This window comes from Ovis canadensis, chromosome 1 (assembly GCF_042477335.2).
Source record: "Ovis canadensis isolate MfBH-ARS-UI-01 breed Bighorn chromosome 1, ARS-UI_OviCan_v2, whole genome shotgun sequence".
In the NCBI taxonomy this organism is placed as follows: Eukaryota; Metazoa; Chordata; class Mammalia; order Artiodactyla; family Bovidae; genus Ovis; species Ovis canadensis.
In genome coordinates this window covers 163,778,492-163,804,634 of record NC_091245.1, presented here as the reverse complement: position 1 = coordinate 163,804,634, position 26,143 = coordinate 163,778,492, and positions in this window count along the sequence as shown.

Below are 26,143 nucleotides of genomic sequence, written 5' to 3'. Positions count from 1 at the left end.
ACATGATAGTATACATGTTAGAATGTCATTCTCCCAAATCATCCCACCCTCTCCCTCTCCCTCTGAGTCCAAAAGTCCGTTATACACATCTGTGTCTCTTTCCCTGTCTTGCATACAGGGTCGTCATTGCCATCTTCCTAAATTCCATATATATGTGTTAGTATACTGTATTGGTGTTTTTCTTTCTGGCTTACTTCACTCTGTATAATCGGCTCCAGTTTCATCCATCTCATCAGAACTGATTCAAATGAATTCTTTTTAACGGCTGAGTAATACTCCATTGTGTATATGTACCACAGCTTTCTTATCCATTCATCTGCTGATGGACATCTAGGTTGTTTCCATGTCCTGGCTATTATAAACAGTGCTGCAATGAACATTGGGGTACATGTGTCTCTTTCAATTCTGGTTTCCTCGGTGTGTATGCCCAGAAGTGGGATTGCTGGGTCATAAGGTAGTTCTATTTGCAATTTTTTAAGGAATCTCCACACTGTTCTCCATAGTGGCTGTACTAGTTTGCATTCCCACCAACAGTGTAGGAGGGTTCCCTTTTCTCCACACCCTCTCCAGCATTTATTGCTTGCAGATTTTTGGATCGCAGCCATTCTGACTGGTGTGAAGTGGTACCTCATTGTGGTTTTGATTTGCATTTCTCTAATAATGAGTGATGTTGAGCATCTTTTCATGTGTTTGTTAGCCATCCGTATGTCTTCTTTGGAGAAATGTCTATTTAGTTCTTTGGCCCATTTTTTGATTGGGCCGTTTATTTTTCTGGAGTTGAGCTGCATAAGTTGCTTGTATATTTTTGAGATTAGTTGTTTGTCAGTTGCTTCATTTGCTATTATTTTCTCCCATTCCGAAGGCTGTCTTTTCACCTTGCTTATATTTTCCTTTGTTGTGCAGAAGCTTTTAATTTTAATTAGATCCCATTTGTTTATTTTTGCTTTTATTTCCAGCATTCTGGGAGGTGGATCATAGAGGATCCTGCTGTGATTTATGTCTGAGAGTGTTTTGCCTATGTTCTCCTCTAGGAGTTTTATAGTTTCTGATCTTACATTTAGATCTTTAATCCATTTTGAGTTTATTTTTGTGTGCGGTGTTAGAAAGTGATCTAGTTTCATTCTTTTACAAGTGGTTGACCAGTTTTCCCAGCACCACTTGTTAAAGAGATTGTCTTTACTCCATTGTATATTCTTGCCTCCTTTGTCAAAGATAAGGTGTCCATATGTGTGTGGATTTATCTCTGGGCTTTCTATTTTGTTCCATTGATCTATATGTCTGTCTTTGTGCCAGTACCATACTGTCTTGATGACTGTGGCTTTGTAGTAGAGCCTGAAGTCAGGCAAGTTGATTCCTCCAGTTCCATTCTTCTTTCTCAAGATTGCTTTGGCTATTCGAGGTTTTTTGTATTTCCATACAAAGCTTGAAATTATTTGTTCTAGTTCTGTGAAAAATGTGGCTGGTAGCTTGATAGGGATTGCATTGAATTTGTAAATTGCTTTGGGTAGTATACTCATTTTCACTATATTGATTCTTCCAATCCATGAACATGGTATATTTCTCCATCTATTAGTGTCCTCTTTGATTTCTTTCATCAGTGTTTTATAGTTTTCTATATATAGGTCTTTAGTTTCTTTAGGTAGATATATTCCTAAGTATTTTATTCTTTTCGTTGCAATGGTGAATGGAATTGTTTCCTTAATTTCTTTTTCTACTTTCTCATTATTCGTGTATAGGAATGCAAGGGATTTCTGTGTGTTGATTTTATATCCTGCAACTTTACTATATTCATTGATGATCTCTAGTAATTTTCTGGTGGAGTCTTTAGGGTTTTCGATGTAGAGGATCATGTCATCTGCAAACAGTGAGAGTTTTACTTCTTCTTTTCCAATTTGGATTCCTTTTATTTCTTTTTCTGCTCTGATTGCTGTGGCCAAAACTTCCATGGAGAGATCACAACAGACAACATAGAAATACAAAGGATCATAAGAGACTACTATCAGCAGTTGTATGCCAATAAAATGGACAACGTGGAAGAAATGGACAAATTCTTAGAAAAGTACAATTTTCCAAAACTGAACCAGGAAGAAATAGAAAATCTTAACAGACCCATCACAAGCACGGAAATTGATACTGTAATCAGAAATCTTCCAGCAAACAAAAGCCCAGGTCCAGATGGCTTCACAGCTGAATTCTACCAAAAATTTCGAGAAGAGCTAACACCTATCCTCCTCAAACTCTTCCAGAAAATTGCAGAGGAAGGTAAACTTCCAAACTCATTCTATGAGGCCACCATCACCCTAATACCAAAACCTGACAAAGATGTCACAAAAAAAGAAAACTACAGGCCAATATCTCTGATGAACATAGATGCAAAAATCCTCAACAAAATTCTAGCAATCAGAATCCAACAACACATTAAAAAGATCATACACCATGACCAAGTGGGCTTTATCCCAGGGATGCAAGGATTCTTCAATATCCGCAAATCAATCAATGTAATTCACCACATTAACAAATTGAAAAATAAAAACCATATGATTATCTCAATAGATGCAGAGAAGGCCTTTGACAAAATTCAACATCCATTTATGATAAAAACTCTCCAGAAAGCAGGAATAGAAGGAACATATCTCAACATAATAAAAGCTATTTATGACAAACCCACAGCAAACATTATCCTCAATGGTGAAAAATTGAAAGCATTTCCCCTAAAGTCAGGAACAAGACAAGGGTGTCCACTTTCACCGCTACTATTTTGTCTTGGTTTTAAAGGGGGCAAAATTTCACAATTAAAATTATAACACTATCACTGCAATGTACTAATTAAACAGAACAGAGAATAGACTGTTGGTGTGACATTTGTGTATGATTGCTGGCATTTGTGCAAGAGCATTTTTAAGTAGTGAAGGATTCAGTTTTGTTTTTCTCTTTTTGATAACTCTCAAAGATATTCACAACTAAAATCCTATTAGGAGTTCAGGGTCTAGCTGTATATTATTTTAATTGCATTCAATGGTAAGATTTCCCTTTTCTCCATATAATATATAACATATTAATAAATCCAGTTTTTCAGGATAAGCACTCAAAATGAGTTTTGTTTTTTTTTAAACCAGAGGTAGGATTAAGATATACATAGGCACTAAAGAAAATCATTATAGAAAATTAAAGAGCAGAAAAGAGGAAAACAGGAGCAAGGATGAGCTAGTGAGGAAGAGACAATGTGAAGGGCTCAGTCTCTAATTCAACACTGGAAAGCCCTGTAGGAGCAGAAGAGCCAGTCATGGCTCAAGTGTGATACAAGCGAGGGCATTGGTATGTGAAAGTTCCAGGGTTTAAAAGTATTTCTAAAAGAAGAGATAATGTAAAGCCACCCTCCCTGTGTACTTTTGGAATATTTCTTCATTTCTATCCTTGTCATTTTGTGAGGGTTTGTAGGCAGAAAATTTATTAATATTGTGGCACAGAAAACCCTTGAAATATCATCTCCAAATCTAATTCATAATAAAGAATTATACATCCCTCACTATAAAAATAATTATTTCCAGCTAGATTTATTTTAGTAAACAATACTTGGAGTGGCAAAATGCCCAGGGCTAAAACTGCAATTTTATAACTGTGATACTAATTAATACTGTAATACCAAATTAAATAAAGCTGAAATCATTTCTTAGAGAGCAACATTTTATGGTTAGGAATTTATTGCACCTAATATCACTTTGTAATGACTTAGAACTTGAAATTAGCCAGAGTATTTTTCATACTGATAAATGTATTTGCAGTCTAATGAAATGGAGTTTGGACCCTTGCTGAGAATGAATGACCATTATTCCTCATGCTATTGTGTTCTTTGAAGTCAAGGCCTGCTCTAATACTAATTCTTTATTTTGCTCAGTATGGAAGTTAATTTGGATTATTAATTTTCTTTACATACTCAGTGTATAATTTTATATAGTTTAAGTGTCCTCACACTGATATTGGTTCAAGTATTATTTCTATCACAAGAGTTTCTTTAACTATCCACATCTTTATTTGAGATTATTTATTTTCCCCATTGGAGAAGGCAATGTTCAGTTCATTCTGTTTTTACTTTTGTAGGGTCAAATGTGTTTTGAATCTAGGTTATTGACTGGGGAGACTAGGGTATTGAGCAAATTGAAGTGTATTGTTCGAAAAGAAGCTACTGAAAAAAACCCACAATGGGCATTTTATATATATATATATATATATATATATATATATATATATATATATATATATGTTATATATATATATATATTTATATACCTTATGTGTGCATGTGTGTGTGTGTTTGTATGTGTCAGTTGCTCAATCATGTCTGACTGTAACTCCATGGATTGTACCCCACCAGGCTCCCCGTCCATGGAATTTTTCAAGCAAGAACACTGGAGTGGGTTGTAATTTCCTTCTCTATTTCATATATATATATATATATATATATATGTGTGTGTGTGTGTGTGTGTGTGAAATAAATAAATATATATATAGAGATGCTACATAAAATTTTGAAGCAACAATACTGAATTATTAAATATATTGTTATCAGTTTGGAGTATAAAACATGAAAATTTTAGCAGCTTTTATTTCCGAGAAAATATTTGCAACTTTTTGGATTGGCTTGCTCAACATTGATTCAAATTTCCTTTTGAAGTACTATCTTAGATCTCACATATAGAAAAACTAAAGTCTGTATTTCCACAATTCTTTGAAGAAGCTATGGTTCCAAATATGCTTGAGTTCAGCCAATCATATGTAGTGGTGGAAGATTAGAAATCAAAATCTGGGTTAATAGTGAGAGAAACATTCAAATGAACAGGTTATATACAAATGCTGGTAAAATGCAAATCACATGAATGAATATATATACATATAACTCCAATAAAGCAAATATTTTCAATGAAACTGGTGGAGAGATTAGATAAAATTACTAAGTTGGAGCAAATGTAACTGTAGTTTCAGAGTGCATGAGAGCATTTATATGCCAAGTATATGCATTCAAGAAGAGGAAATGTCTCACTAAGAGTCAGGATCAGAAAGCAAGGGAAAACAGCATCTAATAGAAAAATTAACTCATAATCCAGGTTATATTAGAAGGAAAGAAAATAAAAACAAGTATCACAAATCCTTTTGAATTTATCCTTCACATGTAGGAGGGCAAATTTTTGTGTCCAAACACAAAGATTCCAGGTGAATCTCTTTGTCACTGAGCGCATTAGAAAAGGAGTAAGAGCTGGCTTCAAAATGCTACTCCATAGATTTATTGCTCTTTTCAAAGTCTATTATTCTAAACTACAATTCAGTAGAGTTCAGTCGCTCAGTCGTGTCCAACTCTTTGTGACCCCATGAATCACAGGACGCTAGGCCTCCCTGTCCGTCACCAACTCCCAGAGTTCACTCAGATTCACATCCATCAAGTCAGTGATGCCATCCAGGCATCTCATCCTCTGTCGTCCCCTTCTCCTGCTGCCCCCAATCCCTCCCAGCATCAGAGTCTCTTCCAATGAGTCAACTCTTCGCATGAGGTGGCCAAAGTACTGGAGTTTCAGCTTTAGCATCATTAGTTCCAAAGAAATCCCAGGGCTGATCTCCTTCAGAATGGACTGGTTGGATCTCCGTGCAGTCCAAGGGACTCTCAATAGTCTTCTCCAACACCACAGTTCAAAGCATAATTTCTTCGGATCTAGCTTTCTTCACAGTCCAACTCTCACATCCATACATGACCACTGGAAAAAACATAGCCTTGACTAGATGGATCTTAGTCGGCAAAGTAATGTCTCTGCTTTTGAATATGCTATCTAGGTTGGTTGTAACTTTCCTTCCAAGAGTAATCATCTCTTAATTTCATGGCTGCAGTCACCATCTGCAGTGATTGTGGAGCCCCCAAAATAAAGTCTGACACTGTTTCCACTGTTTCCCCATCTATTTCCCATGAAGTGATGGGACCAGATGCCATGATCTTTATTTTCTGAATGTTGAGCTTTAAGCCAACTTTTTCACTCTTATCTTACACTTTCATCAACAAGCTTTTTAGTTCCTCTTCACTTTCTGCCATAAGGGTGGTATCATCTGCATAACTGAGGTTATTGATATTTCTCCCGGCAATCTTGATTCCAGGTTGAGCTTCTTCCAGCCCAGCGTTTTTCATGATGTACTCTGCATAGAAGTTAAATAAGCGATATACAGCCTTGATGTACTCCTTTTCCTATTTGGAACCAGTCTGTTGTTCCATGTCCAGTTCTAACTGTTGGTTTCTGAAGTGCATGCAAATTTCTGAAGAGGCAGGTCAGATGGTCTGGTATTTCCAGCCCTTTCAGAATGTTCCACAGTTTATTTTGATCCAGAGAGTCAAAGGCTTTGAAAGTCAGTAAAGCAGAAACAGATGTTTTTCTGGAACTCTCTTGCTTTTTCCATGATCCAGCAGATGTTGGCAATTTGATCTCTGGCTCCTCTGCCTTTTCTAAAACCAGCTTGAACATCTGGAAGTTCATGGTTCATGTAGTGCTGAAGCCTGGCTTGAAAAATTTTGAGCACTACTTTACTAGCATGTGCAATGACTGCAATTTTGCAGTAGTTTGAGCATTCTTTGGCATTGCCTTTCTTTGGGATTGGAGTGAAAACTGATCTTTTCCAGTCCAGCGGCCACTGCTGAGTTTTCCAAATTTGTTGGCATAATGAGTGCAGCACTCTCACAGCATCATCTTTCAGGATTTGAAATAGCTCACCTGGAATTTTATCACCTTCACTAACTTTGTTCTTAGTGATGTTTTCTAAGGCCCACTTGACTTCACTTTCCAGGATGTCTGGCTCTAGGTGAGTGATCATATCATCATGATTATCTGTGTCGTGAAGATCTTTTTTATACAGTTCTTCTGTGTATTCTTGCCACCTCTTCTTAATATCTTCTACTTCAATTAGGTCCATACCATTTCTGTCCTTTATCGATCCCATATTTGCATGAAATGTTCCCTTCATGTCTCTAATTTTCTTGGAGAGATCTCTAGTCTTTCCCATTCTGTTGTTTTCCTCTATTTCTTTGCACTGATCGCCGAGGAAGGCTTCTTATCTCTCCTTGCTATTCTCTGGAACTCTGCATTCAGATGTTTATATGTTTCTTTTTCTCCTTTGCTTTTTGCTTCTCTTCTTTTCACGGCTATTTACAAGGCTTCCCTGAAAAAGCCATTTTGTATTTTTGCATTTCTTTTCCATGGGGATGGTCTTGATCCCTGTCTCCTGAACAATGTCACGAACCTCAGTCTATAGTTCTTCAGGCACTCTATCTATCATATCTAGGCCCTTAAATCTATTTCTCACTTCCACTGTATAATCATAAGGGATTTGATTTAGGCCATATCTGAATGGTAGAGTGGTTTTCCCTACTTTCTTTAATTTAAGTCTGAATTTGGCAATAAGAAGTTCATGATCTGAGCTACAGTCAGCTCCTGGTCTTGTTTTTGTTGACTGTATAGAGCTTCTCCATCTTTGGCTGCAAAGAATATAATCAGTCTGATTTTGCTGTTGACCATTAGTGATGTCCATGTGTAGAGTCTTCTCTTGTGTTGTTGGAAGAGGGTGTTTGCTATGAACAGTGCATTTTCTTGGAAAACTCTGTTAGTCTTTTCCCTGCTTCATTCCACATTCCAAGGCCACATTTGCCTGTTACTCAAGGTGTTTCTTGACTTCCTACTTTTGCATTCCAGTCTCCTATAATGAAAATGACATGTTTTTTGTGTGTTAGTTCTAAAAGGTCTTGTAGGTCTTCATAGAACCATTCAACTTTAGCTTCTTCAGTGTTACTGGTTGGGGCCAAGACTTGGATTACTGGGATATTGAATGGTTTGCCTTGGAGACAAACAGAGATAATTCTGTCGTTTTTGAGATTGCATCCAAGTACTGCATTTCAGACTCTTTTGTTGACCATGATGGCTACTCCATTTCTTCAGAGGGATTCCTGCCCATAGTAGTAGATATAATGGTCATCTGAGTTAAATAGACCCATTCCAGTCCATTTTAGTTTGCTGATTCCTAGAATGTCAATGTTCACTCTTGCCATATCTTGTTTGACCACTTCCAATTTGCCTTGATTCATGGACCTGACATTCCAGATTCCTATGCAATATTGCTCTTTACAGCATCGGACCTTGCTTCTATCACCAGTCACATCCACTACTGGGTATTGTTTTTGCTTTGGCTCCATCCCTTCATTTTTTCTGGAGTTATTTCTCCACTGATCTCCAGCCGCATTTTGGGCATCTACTGACCTGGGGAGACCTGGGGAGTTCCTCTTTCAGTATCCTCTCATTTTGCCTTTTCATTCTGTTCATGGGGTTCTCAAGGCAAGAATGCTGAAGTGCTTTGCCATTCCCTTCTACAGTGGACCACATTCTGTCAGATCTCTCCACCATGACCCGCATATTTATGGTCAAAACATCTTTATCAAAAAAAGTATAGATTTTGTGGTCATCCCTGCTAAAATTTACTATTGTGGTTCTACCCAAATATAGAGAGGGAGCAATATCTTCAACTGAATTTACATGTATATACATATATATAGGCTTTCTTGGTAGCTCAGATGGTAAACTGCCTGCAATGCAAGAGGACCGGGTTCAATCACTGGGTTCAGAGATCCCCTGAAGCAGGAAATGATAACTCACTTCAATATTCTCATGTGGAGAATTCATTATGAACAGAGGAGGTTGGCCGGCTACTGTCCATGGGATCGAAAAGAGTCAGTAGGGCTACTGACTAACACTTTATGTACGTATACATAGGCTTCTCTGGTGGCTGAGTCAGTAAAGAATCCACATGCAATGCAGCAGAGCCAGGGACAGAGGGGCCTGGTGGCTACCGTCCATGATGTCACAAGGGTTGGACATGGACTATACCACCACACACACACACACACACACACACACACACACATACACACACATACATATGTATGTTTGTCTTTGTGTGTGTGTGTGTATATATATATATATAAATAATCCCAGTTGAGCTATTTCAAATTCTGAGAGATGATGCTGTGAAAGTGCTGCACTCAACATGCCAGCAAATTTGGAGAACTCAGCAGTGGCCACAGGACTGGAAAAGGTCAGTTCTCATTCCAGTCCCAAAGAAAGGCAATGCCAAAGAATGCTCAAACTACCATACAATTGCACTCATCTCACACTCTAGTAAAGTAATGCACAAAATTCTCCAAGCCAGGCCTCAGCAATACGTGAACTGTGGACTTCCAGATGTTCAAGTTGGTTTTAGAAAAGGCAGAGGAACCACACATCAAACTGCCAACATCCGCTGGATCATCAAAAAAAAACAAAAAAAAAACAAAAAAAAAACAAGAGACTTCCAGAAAAACATCTCTTTCTGCGTTATTGAGTATGTCAAAGCCTTTGACTATGTGGATCACAATAAACTGTGGAAAATTCTACAAAAGATGGGAATATCAGACCACCTGACCTGCCTCTTGAGAAACCTATATGCAGGTCAGCAAGCAACAGTTAGAACTGGACATGGAACAACAGACTGGTTCCAAATAGCAAAAGGAGTACATCAAGGCTGTATATTGTCACCCTGCTTATTCAACTTCTATGAAGAGTACATCATGGGAAACGCTGAGCTGGAAGAAGCACAAGCTGGAATCAAGATTGCCAGGAGAAATAGAAATGACTACAGATATGCAGATGACACCACCCTTATGGCAGAAAGTGAAGAGGAACTATAAAGACTGTTGATGAAAGTGTAAGATGAGAGTGAAAAAGTTGGCTTTAAGCTCAACATTCAGGAAACGAAGATCATGGCATCTGGTCCCATTACTTCATGGGAAATAGATGGGGGAACAGTGGAAACAGTGTCACACTTCATTTGTTTGGGCTCCAAATTCGCTGAAGATGGTGACTGCAGCCATGAAATTAAAAGATGCTTACTCCTTGGAAGGAAAGTTATGAGAAACCTAGATAGCATATTCAAAAGCAGAGACATTACTTTGCCAACAAAGGTTCGTCTAGTCAAGGCTATGGTTTTTCCAGTGGTCATGTATGGATGTGAGAGTTGGACTGTGAAGAAAGCTGAGCACTGAAGAATTGATGCGTTTGAACTGTGGTGTTGGAGAAGACTCTTGAGAGTCCCTTACACTGCAAGGAAATCCAAGCAGTCCATCCTAAAGGAGATCTGTCCTGGGTGTTCATTGGAAGAACTGATGCTAAAGCTGAAATTCCAGTACTTTGGTCACCTCATGTGAAGAGTTGACTCATTGGAAAAGACTCTGATGCTGGGAGTCATTGGGGGCAGGAAGAGAAGGGGATGACCAAGGATGAGATGGCTAGATGGCATCACCAACTCGTTGGACATGAGTTTGGTTAAACTCAGAGTTGATGGAGGACAAGGAGGTCTGGTGTGCTGCAATTTGTGGGGTTGTAAAGACTCAGACACCCCTGAGTGACTGAACTGAACTGATATATATATATATATATATATATATATATATATATATATATATATATATAATTATTGATCATTCTGTTAAAGGGAAGAAAAGAACTGAAAGCAGCCCATGTTGCTCACAAGGTATCTGTGAATACAATCTTATTTGGAAATAGGATTCTTGTAGATATAATTAAGTTAGGATGATGTCATATTCGATTAGCATGATCTGAGTTCGGTACAACTGGTCGTATAAGAAGTGGAGGATAGATACAGAGACACACAAAGAGAAGATCATGTGACAACAGAGGCAGAATTTGGAATGACAAAACTCTGTAAGAAAAGGAATGCCAAGAATTGTTGGTAAACACGAGAGGCCAAGAGAAAGACACTGGGAAATACTCTTGACATCCCAGAGTTTTAAAAGTTTGAAATTGTGATAGCCCACTTGATCATTTTTGAGGTGCTTTTACTTTTGACCTAGCTTACTCAAAGTTCTTCATTTCTGTATTCCCTTTCTTCTTGTTATTTGAACCCTAATGTTCCAAACAGAGTTTATACTCTCTTGAGAAAAAAAATTTCCAAGATTTTTACTCCCTCTTTGAAATTGCTTAGGCCTGATAAATTATTTCTTTAGGGGAAATTTAGCCCTAATATCCAAGGTCCCTGTCACTGTAAAATCAACCTTAACAGATGGCTTAAGTGAAGCTGTTTTAATGTTTCTGAAGGCTGGGTCCCTGAGAACCTGGGTAAAACGATGCTTATGCTGTGTGATTATAAGTATTATGACAATTCTGCCTGAAGGTTTAATTGGATAACATTTTTGAATGCCAGGTTTTCTTCTGTAGTGGTTTGGTATGCCTCAAGTATTTAATCTTCATCTATTTCCCTATTCCTTTCAGGAAGATGTGAGTGAGTTTCTAATAGTTTATTCCACTCAAATTGGTTCATTTTCTTCTTTAGGTAGGTTGACATACAATTTGTCTAAACCAGAGAAGATTTTGAGAGTATCAGGGGCAGCAGGCGTAAACCGTGGCTATGGTTGGCTGAACAGACACTTAGTCACACAACATAGCAGCTTTGCTGAAAGTGAAATTCTTTCTTCTTCTTAGTATCTCTCTATTTTGTAGCTCAGTTATATTGCTTTCTAAAATCTTTTTTTGGAAATTTTATATTTAAAATCTTATATATACATACATGCATATATACAAAATTTAATATATACTAAAATCACTTACTGTTATGAAAAACCTTGTCCATCTTTACTCTCTCATGTTGCAAAATCTCAACAAGAATATATTTTCCCAGTGGACCTATTTGTAACCCAAGTCTGGTTTGATTGCCGTTTGTCTGTTCTCAAATTCCTTCCCCTTGCTAGGAACTCTAGAGTGGTGGGATGGCTTTACATGCTACATTTATCAGAAGTGCTTGTACCCTGGATTCTGATTGAGTTCAGTCAGTGGAAACCATTGGGGAGAATTTTGCTGGAAAGAGGAAGAGAGGTAGAGGACTTTCCTCTCTGAAGTCCCAAATAGCCCTTTTTGGTGGTCTAAGCATCTATACTTCTCTGAAGACCCTCAACTCTAGCTACAGCCAAATGACTCTTCCTTCAGAGTGCCAGCTACTGCCTGATGCCTCTGCACAGCAACACTTGGTTCTGGAACTATCTCATGGTATTGTGCTCTAGTAGCATGGTCTCCCTCTGGCCCATCCAGCCCTAAAGTTTATTAAAGCTTCCTGTTGTATTTATTTAACCTTTTTGTTTTTCATCTCTGCCAACAACCTTGAAACTAGTTTCTTATTTAAAATTTTTCTGTTCATGGTACTGTTTTTCTGACTGTACCCGAATATACTCAGAAACAACCTATGAATAAACAAACTGTCTCATATTTAATAATTTTTATTGTCATGTGTAGATTTCTAAAGTGGCTCTCAAGGTTCATGCTCACAGATATACATGCCCTGAATAATCCCCTCCTTTGACTAAGGATGAAACTTGTGGATACGATACAATGAAATATCCACAAGTTGCATCCTTAGTCAAAGAGAGGGGATTATTCAGGGCATGTATATCTGTGAGCATGAACCTTGAGAGCCACTTTAGAAATATACACATGACAATAAAAACTATTAAATGTGAGAATCCTGTATCAGTTGACTTTGAGTTAACCAAAACACATTACTGTGAGTGGGCTTGCTGTAGTCAGATGAACATTTAAAAGAGGATTTAGGATTTTATTTTATTTTTTACAATAAATACATTCAATCATTAGGCATTCACATTTTTTAGTATATTTCAGTTGCTTAGTAAAGGCAGGATAAAAGATCACACTTTTGATATTTCTAGATAAAATTTATTCTGATACAGACAGTCTTGGTTTTGGCATTCCAATATCAGTCATTTTATGTGGGCACTCACCCCAGGGATTTCAGAAGAAACTGATTGAAGACAGGACTGTGGTATATTTATAGTTTCCACTATATTAGCTTGACTGGTTCTGTAAGGTGGGCAATACTCTTCTCTTAGAATCCAACTCCTACGCACCATGCTTGGTCACCTGACCTTCATTGCTTCTTTCAAATTAGGGCTTAATATTCAGTAATCACAAAACTACACAGTCTCGGCAGCTCTAGGTACTACATGAGAGTATGTACCCCTGGATTTTTCTTTCTCATGAAGTCTTCTGCCCCTCTCATCCAATCTTGGAAACCAAGTCTCCAGTCAGTAGTCAGGACATTCTCACTTTTCCTTACCACACAAAAGCCCACACTATTTGGCCATTTTAATTGGTCTCTGAAAATCTGGATAAAAAATAAGTAAGTGTACGTGTTGAGCTCTCATAATTCAAAAACTGCATTTCAAGTATGTATTTCTTTTTCAATTTATGTTTGTCTAGACTCTTTTTCTAGCATCCAGTCCCATCGCTTCATGGCAAATAGATGGGAAAACAGTGGAAACAGTGGCAGACTTTATTTTGAGGGTAGCCAAAATCACTGCAGATGGGGACAGCAGCTGTTAAATTAAAAGATGCTTATTCCTTGGAAGAAAAGTTGTGACCAACCTAGTTTAGTTCAGTTCAGTCTCTCAGTCATGTCTGACTCTTTTGTGACCCCATGAATCGCAGTACACCAGGCCTCCCTGACCATCACCAACCGCTGGAGTTTACCCAAACTCATATCCATTCCGTTGGTGATGCCATCTAGCCATCTCATCCTCTGTCATCTACTTCTCCTCCTGCCCCCAATCCCTCCCAGCATCAGAGTCTTTTCCAGTGAATCAACTCGTCACATGAGGTGGTCAAAGTATTGGAGTTTCAGCTTCAGCATCAGTCCTTCCAATGAACACCCAGGATTGATCTCTTTTAGGATGGACTGGTTTGATCTCCTTGAAGTCCAGGGACTCTCAAGAGTCTTCTCGAACACCACATTGCAAAAATTCTTCGGCGCTCAGCTTTCTTCACAGTCCAACTCTCACATCCATACATGCCTGCTGGAAAAACCATAGCCTTGACTAGACAGAACTTTGTTGACAAAGTAATGTCCCTGCTTTTGAATATGCTACCTAGCTTGGTCATAACTTTTCTTCCAAGGAGTAACCGTCTTTTTATTTCATGGCTGCAATCACTATCTGCGGTGATTTTGGAGCCCAAACAAATACAGTCTAACACTGTATCCACTTCCCCATCTATTTCCCATGAAGTGATGGAACCAGATGCCATGATCTTAGTTTTTTGAATGTTGAGCTTAAAGACAACTTTTTCACTCTCCTCTTTCACTTTCATCAACAGGCTTTTTAGTTCCTCTTCACTTTCTGCCATAAGGGTGGGGTCATCTGCATATCTGAAGTTATTGATATTTCTCCCAGCAATCTTGATTCTAGCTTGTGCTTCTTCCACCTCAGCGTTTCTCATGTTGTACTCTGCACAGAAATTAAATAAGCTGGGTGACAATATACAGCCTTGATGTAGTTCTTTTCCTATTTGGAACCAGTCTGTTGTTCCATGTTCAGTTCTAACTGTTGCTTCCTGACTTGCATATAAGCTTCTCAAGAGGCAGGTCAGGTGGTCTGGTATTCCCATCTCTTGAAGAATTTTCCACAGTTTATTGTGATCCACACAGTCAAAGTCTTTGAAATAGTCAATAAAGCAGAAATAGAATTTTTTTCTGGAACTCTCTTGCTTTTTTGATGTTCCAGCGGATGTTGGCAATTTGATCTGTGCTTCCTCTTGCTTTTCTAAAACCAGATTGACCATCCGGAAGTTCACTGTTCACGTATTGCTGAAGCCTGGCTTGGATAATTTTAAGCATTACTTTACTAGAGTGTGAGATGAGTGCAATTGTGCAGTAGTTTGAGCATTCTTTGGCATTGCCTTTCTTTGGGATTGGAATGAAAACTGACCTTCTCCAGTCCTGTGGCCACTGCTGGGTTCTCCAAATTTGCTGGCATATTGTGTGCAGCACTTTCACAGCATCATCTTTCAGGATTTGAAATAGCTCAACTGGAATTCCATCACCTCCATTAGCTTTGTTCCTAGTGATGCTTTCTAAGGCCCGCTTGACCTCACATTCCAGGATGTTTGGCTCTAGGTGAGTGATCACATCATCATGATTATCTGGATCATGAAGATCTTTTTTGTATAGTTCTTCTGTTTATTCTTGCCACCTCTTCTTAATATCTTCTGCTTCTGTTAGGTCCATGCCATTTCTGTCCTTTATCGAGCCCATCTTTGCATGAAATGTTCCCTTGGTATCTTTAATTTTCTTGAAGAGATCTCGATTCTTTCCTATTCTGTTTTTTTCCTCTGTTTCTTTGCATTGATCGCTGAGGAAGGCTTTCTTATCTCTCCTTGCTATTCTTCGGAGCTCTGCTTTCAGAGGCTTATATCTTTCCTTTCTCCTTTGCTTTTTGCCTCTCTTCTTTTCACAGCTATATGACCTACTTAGGCAGCATATTAAAAAGCAGAGACATTACTTTGCCCACAAAGGTCTGTCTCATCAAGGTTATGGTTTTTCCAGTAGTCATGTCTGGATGGGAGAGGTGGACTATAAAAAAAATTGAATGCCAAAGAATTGATGCTTTCGAACTTGGTGTTGGAGAAGACTCTTGAGAGTCCCTTGGACTGCAAGGAGATCCAACCAGTCCATTCTAAAGGAAAGTAGTCCCTAATATTTACTGGAAGAACTGATGCTGATGCTGAAACTTTGATCTTTGACCACCTGATGTGAAGAACTATCTTATTAGAAAAGACTCTGATACTGGGAAGGAATGAAGCAGGGGGCGGAGATGACAGAGGATGAGATGGCTGGATGGCGTCTCTGACTCATTTGTCATGAGTCTGAGCAAGGTCCTTGAGTTGATGATTGACAGGGAAATCTGGCATGCTGCAGTTCATGAGCTCACAAAGAGTCGGACATGACTGAGCAACTGAACTGAACTGAACTGATCTTCTTAGTTTTTATTTTTTTATTTTTTTTTAAATTTATTTATTTTTTTAATTTTAAAATCTTTAATTCTTACATGCATTCCCAAACACGACCCCCCCTCCCACCTCCCTCCCCACAACATCTCTCTGGGTCATCCCCATGCACCAGCCCCAAGCATGCTGCATCCTGCGTCAGACATGGACTGGCGATTCAATTCTTACATGATAGTATATATGTTAGAATTCCCATTCTCCCAAATCATCCCACCCTCTCCCTCTCCCTCTGAGTCCAAAAGTCCGTTATACACATCTGTGTCTTTTTTCCTGTCTTGCATACAGGGTCGTCATTGCCATCTTCAAATTATATTATTTAAAACTATTAAAGTTTGGAGAAAAACCTGACAACCTGTGAAAGTATGTTTCCTCTTACTTTTCTGAGATTCCTTCATAAAACTACCGTGTCTTTTAAGGTACAAATATAAAAGCTTGAAATTGGCTAAGTTGATTACAGTGTGGCATCTCATATTAAAATGCACTGATCTCACTGGAATAAAATTAAAATAAAATTTTAATTAGTATAACACCACACAGCATGCCAGAAAAATACTGTAATTTTCCATGCAGCTATAGATGCTGCTATCTTGAGACTTTTATTATAAATCAGGATGTTGTAAACAGATTATTCATATAGTGTAATACTAAGTTGTTTCAACAAGCCTACAGTACTGGGGGTTTTCATTATTTGAACTTTCTGTACATAATCAGCTCCTTAATAGAAACTTGTGAAGTAGAGTACTTATAATTCTCTGAGCCATTCATGCACTTTAGAGCTACATAAATAAGGGGTATAATTAATTAATTAGTAGATGTTTACAGTCCTATGTATTCCATTTTGTTCACTAGAAAAATATTTTATAAATATTAAATGATAGTATATGTACATTGTCCTGGGGAAATTTAATGTTTGTAATTTATGTACTGAATTACAAAATAACATTTGAAGGCATTTGATGTGAATTTAATGATTTAGCCCATAGCTTCAAGGAAGTCCCTAGTACCATAAAGAATGATCCAATTTTTAATTAGATCATGGTATCTTAACATGCATTCTGAAATAAAATTAATTTGATTTTTTGCATACTTAACTCCTTAAAATTACTTGGCAGATTTTGTAGTTACTTGAAGTTATACCAATAATTTGATCTTGGCTAAATTAATTAGGTCCTTTACACCTTAGTTTCCTCTTTAACAAAAAGGAAATAATACCAGCAATCTCCTTCAGCTGGAGTGAGGAATAAATTGAGTTTGTGCATGTACATATTCTAGTACACTGTTTGACATGTGATATCCAATAGATGCTCATTCTTGTTTAGATTTCACTCAGACATTTAAAATATTGTCAACTGACATTCCTCTGTAGATATTCTAAAATTCATCCTCATGGAACTATTTATTGTTCATATGTATTATGTGCTTTTCCCCATGACTTTCTATACTGTTGAACAGGTGCTTCCTTGGAATAAATGTGCCTTTCATTCCACCTGGTTCATGCTCTACATACATTGATGTTCTTCTCATCCTTACATGCAGACTCAGAATGAAGACCATTTTTCCACTGAATATGACTCTTGTCTTCAGAGTTTGTATCTCTTATAAAAATTCATTTTAATTTCATGTTTGGCATATTTATCTTGTACAGTTATTTTTCTTTATATCTGCCCATTGGGATTTAAGATTTTGAGGATAATGTTACATTCTTTCAATTCATTTTCATATTCTGCTTCTCCTATTTTTAAGAAAATTTTGTTAATATATGTTCAATCAAATGTGAAGAATATAATTAACTCTGTATATACCATAAAAACTAGTATAAATAATAAGTGACTTTTAATATTAAACTATTGTAGCAGATGGTGGACAGTATCCATCTGTATGGCTCTACATTCTCAACTCCCATCTAACCATAAGCTGTATCTCCTGTGCAGAATTTCCATAAGGCTAAAAGTCAAGTAGCATCCAACCATGTTAGACTCAAAAGGCCTCAGGTTCTAGTCAGGGTACAGACAGAGGAAGCTGGAACATAGTGTTATCCCAAACTAAGTGAATCTAAAGTATGTGATTAGTTCTTCCTGCTCCTAGGATTGTGAATGCTAATGGGAGACTGGTGAGCAAAAAAAAAAAAAAAAAAAAAAAAAAAAAATTCTTTCCAGTGCTCTGAAGTAAGGACTGGACACTTACCAAAATGTTCTGTGCATTTCTTAACATTTAATGAATGGCCACTACAGACATGGACATGAGCTCAATGAACAAGCAAAGGAAAGACAAAAGCAAAACCACAACAAAATAAAAATAGAATGAGCACCTTTCTAGGATCCAACTATTGGAAAATTTTAAAAACCGCTAGAATAATATATAATAAAAACATGCAAAGAAATGAAACCCACATGAAAAACTTTCTGAAACAAAGGAAAAATAAAGTTGTAAAAATGTGAATCTAAATCATCACCACCATTTCATAAATATTAAGTATCAATAGATTGTTTGAAAAATAGATGAAGGCAACAGAGGATAAGATCGTTGGATGGCATCATCAGCAGAATGGACATGAGTTTGAGCAAACTCTGGGAGATAGTTAAGAACAGAAAGGCCTGTTATGCCTCAGTCCATGGGATCACAAAGAGCTGGACACAACTTGGTGACTTAGCAACAAGTATAAAATAAAACACAGTGGCTTATATGTTTCCCAGGTGGCACTAGTCATAAAGAACCTACCTGTCAATGCAGAAGATATAAGAGATGCAGGTTCAATCCCTGGGTTGGGAAGATCTCTTAGGAGAGGGCGTGGCAACTCACACCAGTATTCTTGCCTGGCAAATCCTCGTGGACCAAGGAGCCTGGTAGGCTGTGGTACATGGGGTCTCAGAGTTGGACACAAGTAAAGCGACAGCAGATATGCACGCAAGTCATAGCTTATAATATCCAGGAGAAGGAATATACTAAAGGATATATAAAAGGTTTGAAAAAAAATAAGATAACTTAAATAATCAATCTTGGGTGTATTTTTAGATATTTTCTAAATGTTCATTTACATATTTTAAAGCTTTTTTGTTGTCCTGTTTATCCTTATTATATATTTCCTTCTCACTATCTCTCTCCCTTTCATCACTGTTTTTATGATTGTATCACATTACCAGTATAATACTTTCTTCAAATATATAAATACCTAGTATTTTTTATGCCTGGTGCTACATCCTCATTAGTATAGTGGTGAGTATCCCCATCTGTCATGCTGGAGACCAGGGTCCGATTCCCCAACAGGGAGGCTGACTAGATGTTTGGGCTTCCCAGGTGGTGCTTATGTTGAGAGCCTGTCTCCAATGCAAGAGACATAAGAGATGTGTGCTTGATCCCTGGGTTGGGAAGATCCCCTGGATAAGGGCATGGCAACCCACTTCAGCGTTCTTGCCTGGAGAATCACATGGAGAGAGGAGTGTGGTGGGCTAGTCCATAGGGTCACACAGAATCTGACATGACTGAAGCAACTTAGCACATAATACAGCCTGAAAATGAATAATTTAAAATTTAAATAACTTGTTAATAGCAAAAACACATTTCAAAATAATATTCCTTTATATACTTTGAATCATTATCTGCCTTTTATGACTTACAAAAGGAAATTTTATATTATTTTGCTATTTTATATATGAATTTCAACTTTAAAGTTGCTAAACAACTTCTAACATGTTGTGACAAGAGCAAAAGCAAATATTAGAGCAAGTTTTTAATCTTTTATCTTTAAAGATATAGTTTTATCTTTAAGTAAGTATAAGCACATACTTAGATTATAATAATTGAACCATTTTTTAAATTATGAATAGTAATTTACTTTATTTTTAAAATATGGGGATATAATAATTGGAATTTTGCACTATGCTTTCTGTTTATTCATAAGTAATATATAGCTGCACTATGTAGCATATAGTTTATGCAATATATAGTTTTTTATTTTTAATGACTTTGGGCCAGTTTTTAACATGGTTAAATAATAAATCATTTATGCACATTGATAGCAGATGGACATCAATATGACAGGGTTTTAAACAATGTATTTTATATGTATGGATATTTAATATCCTACTTAAATCACATTATGAATAAGCTTAAAATATTTATTTTCATGAATATATAGACAGACATTATCACAAAGAATCAAATTGGATTTAGATGCTATGTGTTTGTGTGTGTGTGTGTGTGTGTGTGTGCCAAGTCACTTCAGTCATGTCCAACACTTTGTTACCCTATGGCCTATGGCCTGCCAGGCTCCTCTTTCTATGGGATTCTCCAGGCAAGAATACTGGAGTGGGTTGGCATGCCCTCCTCAACTTAAATTTACTCTTATGGCAGAACTATTAGATTGATGCAAATGGAATTGTTCTTGCATTGCGGAAATTTCTGTTTGATATTGCAATATTTCCTTTATAAATGTGGTTATGTTGTATGTCATTTTAATACATATTTCTCACTTTATTATTTTTTTACTTTCTATTTATTTTATGTGCATTTTAGACTATGGAAATAATGTTAGACAAAAAGTAAATTTGAGCAATTTTTTTATTCAGGTTTAAAATAGATCTTAAAGCAGCAGAGACAGCTCCCAACATCAACAATACATTTGGCCCAGGAACTGCTAATAAATGTGTGTATGTGTGCAGTGATGGTTCAAGAAGTTTAGCAAAGGAGATGAGAGCCTTGAAGATGAGTGTAGTGGCCGGACAGAGGAAAATTTTTCATGTTCTCAATGAAAAATTAAGAGCAGTCATTGAAGTTGATCCTTTTAAAACTACATGAGAAGTTGCCAAAGAACTCGAAGACAAGCATTCTGTGGTCTTCTGACATTTGAAGTGAATTGGAAAGGTGAAAAGACTCAGTAAGTGGGTGCCTCATGAGCTGACCGTAAAAAAAAAAAAAATCATCATTTTGAGGTGTCGTCTTCTCTTATTCTGTGCAAAACAAACAAACAAACAAAAAAAAACATTTCTCGATCAAATTATGAAGTGCTTTGACAAGTGGATTTTATGCAACTGATGATGACTAGTTCAGTGTTTTGACCGAGAAGAAGCTCCAAAGCACTACCCAAATCCAAACTTGCACCAAAATAAATGTTATGGTCATTGTTTCGTGGTCAGCTGCCCATCTGGCCCACTACAATTTTCTGAATTCTGGCAAAACCATTATATCAGAGAAGTATGCTCAGCAAATCAATGAGATGTACTGAAAACTGCAATGCCTGCAGACAGCAATGGTCAATAGATAGGGCACAGTTCTTCTTCATGACAATGCCTGACCACATGTTACACACCAATGCTTCAAAAGTTGAACAGATTGGGCTACAAAGTTTTGCCTTATCTTCCCTATTCACCTGACCTCCCACCAACCAACTGCCACATCTTAAAGCATCTGGAAAAGATTTTGCAGGAAAAGTGCTTCCTCAACCAGCAAGAGGCAGAAAATGCTTTCCTAGAGTTTGTTGAATCCCAAAGCACAGATTTTAACACTACAAGAACAAACAAACTTATTTCTCGTTGACAAAAAAAGTGTTGATTGTAATGGTTCCTATTTAGATTAATAAAGACGTGTTGGAGCCTAGTTATAACGATTTTAAAATTCAGGGCCTGAAACCGCAATTACTTTTGCACCAGATTTTATATATGAGATTAAATAAATCCTAAAAAATTTCTTTCTTCTTCTCCTTTTTTATTTTTTTAAAGAAAAGCACTGCAATATGTATTGATTAAATACCAACTGGATCTGTTTTTATGGGAAGGACCAGAGATAAAACAAAATGAAAAACTTTGTACTGTACTAAATTATACTCAGTTAAGTAACAGGAATGCTGCTTCCACAAAAGATTTGACACAGTGTTCTTGGCATTGTAACCAAAAATAACGTTTGGACTATTGGAATTGTTAGAGGTTCAAAGTCTTTTGTGTTAGATCAATATCAATTCTGAAAATGTTTAATGCAACTCAGAGGTTTTAGTATATCCACTGCACAACAAGCAAAACAACCATATTTTTTTTATTTATAGCTGTTTACTGTCTTATTGCCTAAGCCTATTGCTTTCAAATTATGTTCTGACTGAATTTTTGCATAATTAATAGATTCATTAAGACACTTTTATTAAAAAGTTACTTTCACATGAATCCTGCTTTTCCTATAGAATGAAAAAACCTCTGAAAGCATCTTTTAAGAGCTCCTTCCTTTTCTCCTTTTTAGTTGGTTAATGAATCTACATCATTGGTAAGTTTAAGCCATTGGTAAAATCATCTCTGAAAGTTCTAGAGTAGCTCATTTATAGGAGAGTAAATATTTTAAGCATTATGATTCTGAAATACAAGAAAAGTAGAAATTTATTTTATGAAAAATATATTCTTAAATCTCAAGAGCTGCTATCCTGCTGTGCAACATGTATCTAGGGTATTTATGGGGAGGGACTGTGACAATTAAAACTTGCTAGTTAATTCTATTGATATCTTTTAAAGAAATTTCTCACATTAGTTACAATATTTAGCTCTATTTCATGGATCATTTCTTCTACTGTCCTCTTCTTTGTAATAAATAAGTGAAGACTCTTGAGAGTCTCTTGGACTGCAAGGAGATCCAACCAGTCCATTCTGAAGGAGATCAACCCTGGGATTTCTTTGGAAGGAATGATGCTAAAGCTGAAACTCCAGTACTTTGGCCACTTCATGTGAAGAGTTGACTCATTGGAAAAGACTCTGATGCTGGGAGGGATTGGGGGCAGGAGGAGAAGGGGCTGACAGAGGATGAGATGGCTGGATGGCATCACTGACTCGATAGACGCGAGTCTGAGTGAACTCCGGGAGTTGGTGATGAACAGGGAGGCCTGGTGTGCTGTGATCCATGGGGTCGCAAAGAGTCGGACACAACTGAGCGACTGAACTGAACTGAACTGAAGTGAAGTGAAGTCGCTGAGTCATGTCTGACTCTTTATGACCCCATGGACTATAGCCTATCAGGCTCCTCCGTCCATGGGATTCTCCAGGCAGGAATACTGGAGTGGGTTGCCATTTCCTTCTCTAGGATATCTTCCCAACCGAGGGATTGAACCCAGGTCTCCCGCATTGTAGGCAGACACTTTAACATCTGAGCTTATTTCTTTGTAAGGTGGGGTACAAATACATGGCACAACTAATCATATGATTCTGGAGATGGTACTGGATTTTACCTTATCTTTATTATAGTGTGACCAGTATCAGTAGGAGTACTTAAAACCAGACATTATAAAATAAAAGGTACATGCTTTCAACATTATGTAAAGATGATCTTTTTACAATCAGAATTGAGAAATGACTATTAGAAAATTTGTAATCCTTTTATTAAAAAAGATCATGGTATTATTTGGTAGGAACTTACAGAATACTTTGAATATCAAAATGTTGAAAGCTGTGTTTATTTGACCTTAGTTAGGTAACAAAGCCACACTGTTTGTTTGAAAATACTGTTTCAAGTTGTGATACCTAAAGTTGTATTGGAGAATATTGAAAGATTGGCTTTTTTCATCTATCACCCAGCAATTCGGCTCAAATGAAAATACATTTTACTTGTAATACTTAGCAATACCCCATATTACCTTTTTATTCATGTAGATTAATTCTTGAAACCACAAAAACCAGTCCTTTTTATTTTACTTCTGCATGTGGCAATTAAAAAAAAAAAAAAAGGCACGTTTTGACTCTCTTCCCTTGAGAGATCAGGTCTATATCCTCTCCCTTTAGATCTGGACAAGACTGTGTAGTTTTAGGTAGTAAAGTATGGAAGAATTGATGATAGATAATTTCCATCTAAGTCAAGATCAGAAAAGACCATGTATCTTCTCCCTAGTTCCTCTGGAATGCTCATTTGCTTAGAAATCGTTCTCATGGAACCTAGTTATCATGCTGAAAACACCAAGCCAATTGGATGATCACACAGTCTTTTCAGCCCAGAGGCAGATATGCAAAATAGAAATCTATCTGGAAATAAAAGCCTTTGTACTTAGCTTTTTCAGGCACTTCCTTGATGGTTCAGAAATTAAAGAGTCCATCTGCAATGCATGAGACGTGAATTTGATTCCTGGATAGGGAAGATCCCTTGGAGAAGGAAATGGCAACCCACTCCAGTATTCTTGCATGGAGAATTCTATGGTCAGAGGAGCCTGCCGGGCTATAGTCCATGGGTTCACAAAGAGTCAGACAGGACTGAGTGACTAAGGTTTTTCAACCACTAGCCTTTTGAGGACTCTTCAGCTGTTTGAGTCAAGCTCAGTTATCTTGTGATCCCATCTGAGGCCACAAATATTATGCAAGGGAGATAAGTCATTCGAATGGATTATGTCCAAATTGTTGATCAACAGAATTTTTGAAATTAATCAAGCATTTATTTTTTGTGAATAATTTGCGGCAGATTATAATATAGCAATAGCAATCAGAAGAATTCATCTTTGTAGTTTGAATTAAATTTTGTATAGTGTTATAAGATATGCAATTATTAAAGGAGTTTGTTTCCTTATTAATGAAATATCTTTGCCTTTTAAGAATTTAAAAAATTTCCCAGGTCCCAAAATTCAAATCTTCAAATCATGATTTACTTTTTAGCATTAGGATTTGTTTTCTGTATCATCTTGAACAGTATGGTAAGAATATTCTTATACGTTTGCATTCTACTGCTTTCTAGTTTTATATTTCATCTTAGGTTTACTTGATAGTAGTCTTTCTTACAACAGTATAATAATTTCCCTGCTCCAACTTGTATCAAAATTATATTTATATGACAGATTTCTTATGTGCCAAATATTTTATCATTTTAGCACAGAAGAGTTTGACTTAAAATGCTGGTGACTAAATAGATAGCAATAGTTTCTATTCATTGCTCTCTTGATCCATATGCTCACAGGTAAATAAATATTCAGTACTTCTTTTATAACAAAAAAAAAAACTTATGCTTAATAGAAGAGTTTATTTCAAGAAAGGAAAAGTAACAATGTATATCAAATGCCCACTACTGGACACATATTTTATTGTTTTACTCTTAGAAACTAGTATAAAGAGGTTCACATCAACTCAACTATTTTTTACAGAGAAATTATTTTTTATCTCTTTATTTATCTACCTACAAATATATGTACTCTTGTACATCCATATAACACATACACACACACACACACGTTTATATCACAGAATATATATAATGCATTCTGCATATTTTAAGATGTATTTTTACAGAATTCATATATGTATATATATGTATTGTACGTTATTATTGGTATGATTATTTATTCTGAAAGAAAGTGAAAGTGAAGTCGCTCAGTTGTGTCTGACTCTTTGTGACCCCATGGACTGTCTGTCCATGGGATTTTCCAGGAAAGAGTACCAAAGTGGGTTGCCATTTCCTTCTCCAGAGGATCTTCCCAACCCAGGGATTGAACCCGGGTCTCCTGCATTGTAGGCAGATACTTTACCATCTGAGCCACCAGGGAAATGGGATTTAAATATGGAGTAATACTTGATTCATGAGAAGGTTTTAGAGTCTTTGTGTATCACTGGCCTCAGATCAAATATATGTAGCAAGGTTATTAATAGGTCAGTATCCTAAGCATGAAAAAATAACGTTTCATGCTAAGTGAAGATACTTCCAAGTATATCCACCAAAAGTTATACTGGAAGACCCACCAGAGAGTGTGTTCTAAGGAAAATAACAGACCACAAGCATCCCAGTTAAGATGTTCATAATAAATGTGCTGGTGAAAAGGGAACCAGCATCTCCAGTGATTTCAGGAATGATTCTCTTCTGTAAGTCCAAACGTGACAGTAAAAGAGTCAGTTTCAAAACTTGTCTGATAGCAATGCCTATTATAATATCTCACAGTAAAGACCGTATTACAGAACTTATATGCCAAAAGCCAGCAGATTGTAATTATAATAAGTACCAAGGTTTACATGGTGACCAAGAGAATCTGTCTCACGAATATTATGGAGATGATTAAATTGCTATTATATTAACCATTTCTAACCGAGGTATGAATAAACGGATGGCTGTACCATGAGAATAAAAAAATTGAGAACAAATAACTAGAATCCTGAGGTCAATCCTGCAAATAAAGATTCATGATTTCCATCTGAGTTTTTAAAACCGATCAAGTGATCAGACCCAAAATTCTTGAACTGAAGAGGTGGCTGCATTTTTAGGAAGAAGTGATTCTTAATTTCCAGATTATTTAT